The sequence below is a fragment of the Choloepus didactylus genome, chromosome 14 (genome assembly GCF_015220235.1).
Source record: "Choloepus didactylus isolate mChoDid1 chromosome 14, mChoDid1.pri, whole genome shotgun sequence".
In the NCBI taxonomy this organism is placed as follows: Eukaryota; Metazoa; Chordata; class Mammalia; order Pilosa; family Megalonychidae; genus Choloepus; species Choloepus didactylus.
Genome location: NC_051320.1, coordinates 11,197,942 through 11,200,253, shown reverse-complemented (window position 1 = coordinate 11,200,253; position 2,312 = coordinate 11,197,942). Strand labels below are relative to the sequence as shown.

General features: G+C 46.6%; 1 pseudogene; it reads left to right on the top strand.

The window, feature by feature from the left end:
• Window positions 1-1,894: 1,894 nt before the first annotated feature.
• Window positions 1,895-2,039, top strand: LOC119509678 (annotated as a pseudogene).
• Window positions 2,040-2,312: the final 273 nt, after the last annotated feature.

Here is a 2,312-nt window from a genome sequence, read left to right as displayed (position 1 = left end):
GTTGCAATTATTTTAGAGAAGAGAATCTCTGAATCAAGTGGTACAGTTCTTTCAGTCTGGTGTTCTAATTCTGTACTACCAAGTTAAAGCCGTGGGTATTCCAGAAAAAAGACATCTATGTCCTGGGCGTTGTCTTGACAAATGTGATGCAGCAGCAGACTGTTGTCATGTAAATGCACTTGTGGTAACAAACAAAAAGCAAATTCAGCACAAATCAAAAGTCAGTTCAGCATGACTCAAAAGCACAATCAGCACAACAATAGTTTGGATGCTCAACGCAATTTATTTGCTTGCTTCATTGCAAGCTGCCAACACAATCAACACTCAACAGCCAGGTCAAGGGCATACAACACATTGAAAGGTAGAGGACTCTAGAGTCTCTGAAGTCCACCGGCCTGAGGGTGGGCTCTAAAGCCCACTGACCTTTAACAAGCCTTCTCAGGAGTAGGTGCAACAAGGCATCAGTGGAGGGTCCAGAGCTGTCAGCAGGTGGCGCTGGTGGGAGCTCAGCGGAAGGTGATGGTGACCCTCCCAACTCAGCACAGCAGTCAGTGGAGCCGGGAGTCAGAGTCACCCGTGTCAGCCTGTCTACACCTGTCACTCCCCAGAGTGGCGTGGGTTTTTGTGCCCTAGAGGTCTGGTTGATCAAGGGCATGCCCCTCTGGCAGGCATGATGTCAGTCCATAGCATTTCCCTGCGTGATGTCTAGTTATCACTTGCTACAAAAACATGCTTCCTTGGCTTGTTTACAATTCTAATTGTGGTCAACATGTTTACAGCATTTGGGGGATTCAAGATCATTAATATAATTTTAATACTTAGCAACTGTGCATAGGTCCTGACGGGGGACAGGAGACAAGTGAGGCTTGCAACTCCCTCGGCCGGGACATGCAAAGCTTAGAGCCACAGACTTTACATCTGGAAGGACCCTTAAATATTAGTGCATCTCCCCTATTGACATGCAATTTTAATCGACAGTTCTGGACCCTCATTTACCAATAAGGAATTGGGACCCAGAGAAATAAGGGATTCGGCCTGTATCCCACAATGGGTCGAGATGGGAAGGAAAATCTCTGTTATGTATTTGGGGGCATGTTCACATTTTGAGTCAAAATCATCAATGTAAGACAGTTTTCATTCAAAATCAGATACTTCACACATGCTGTTGTCTTACCCATACTTTCATGTTTCGGTGTTGATCATTAACATCGAACATTATGTAAAGAGGTAGTCAGTCCCTATAACTTGCTGGGTACAAAAGACAGCCTCTAAGTACCTTTTTACCTTGGCATTGGATGCATTAAGATGAACGATCCCTTAGTGTTAACTCTTTAGATTATCTCGACATTGTTCAAAGTGCCTCGCAGTTTGCATTTCACACAGCACAGGTGCTGGGCCACCCCAATCCCGGACTGTGGACCTCCAGATCGTGCAGTATAACTCAGCAATTATTTTCTCTCTCTCTGCAGCTGCACTCAGAAGACGGCTTTTGTGGACCACCAGGAATTTCCTGTGATAGAATATCAGAAAGCTGCTGGTGACTCGGAGGAGGTGACTTCACAGGGCAAAAGTTCCCTTTCTACAATAAACATTCTCAGTGCTGCCATGCAGGAGACTTCCGACCGTCCCCACACCCACCAGCCACTTGTCATCCTGACACCAAATCGCCAGGGAGAGAAAGAGAGCCATTTGTACAGATGAACTTTTTTTAAAGGGAACTCGTCTATGTGTTCTGGGTATGTTACTATCATCATGATGAGAAAAATAAAAATGAAGAAAAAGCTTACCTAAAAAGGGTTTTAAAGGAAAACACATGGATTTTATCAAGCAAACAGGCAAGCCAGTCAGCAGTTTCTGAGTGAGGGCTGGAGGCTGTCAAAAGATTATCTATCAGAAGACTGTCCTTTCAGGGATCATTTCTGTGGTTTGTTACTAGAGAATGTTCTCCAAACGTGTAGAGCACTGGAAGCCATGAGCGGGAGGTGCAGGGTTCTCTTTCTTTGGGGAGGGTGGGACAGAGAAGAGGAGGTCTGAGTGGCTTCCGGGAAAAAAAAAAAATTATCTGTTGGGTCCTGGAGCACGTTGAGGCACCTTCCCGGGTGCTCAGGAGTGGAGCCAGCTTTGCTGCCTGGCACAGAACTGTGATAACGCTTCTCTGCCACGTGGCTACGGGAGGCAGGGACAGCAGGGGAATGTCTGTCTCCATCTTCCATGAGCCTTTAGCTCTCCAACCTTTCCTAAAGAGAGAAGCCAGGACTGCTAGGAGATCAACAGTCGGAGAGGGTGTCAGGGAGGGGAGAGGCCAGCCCCGA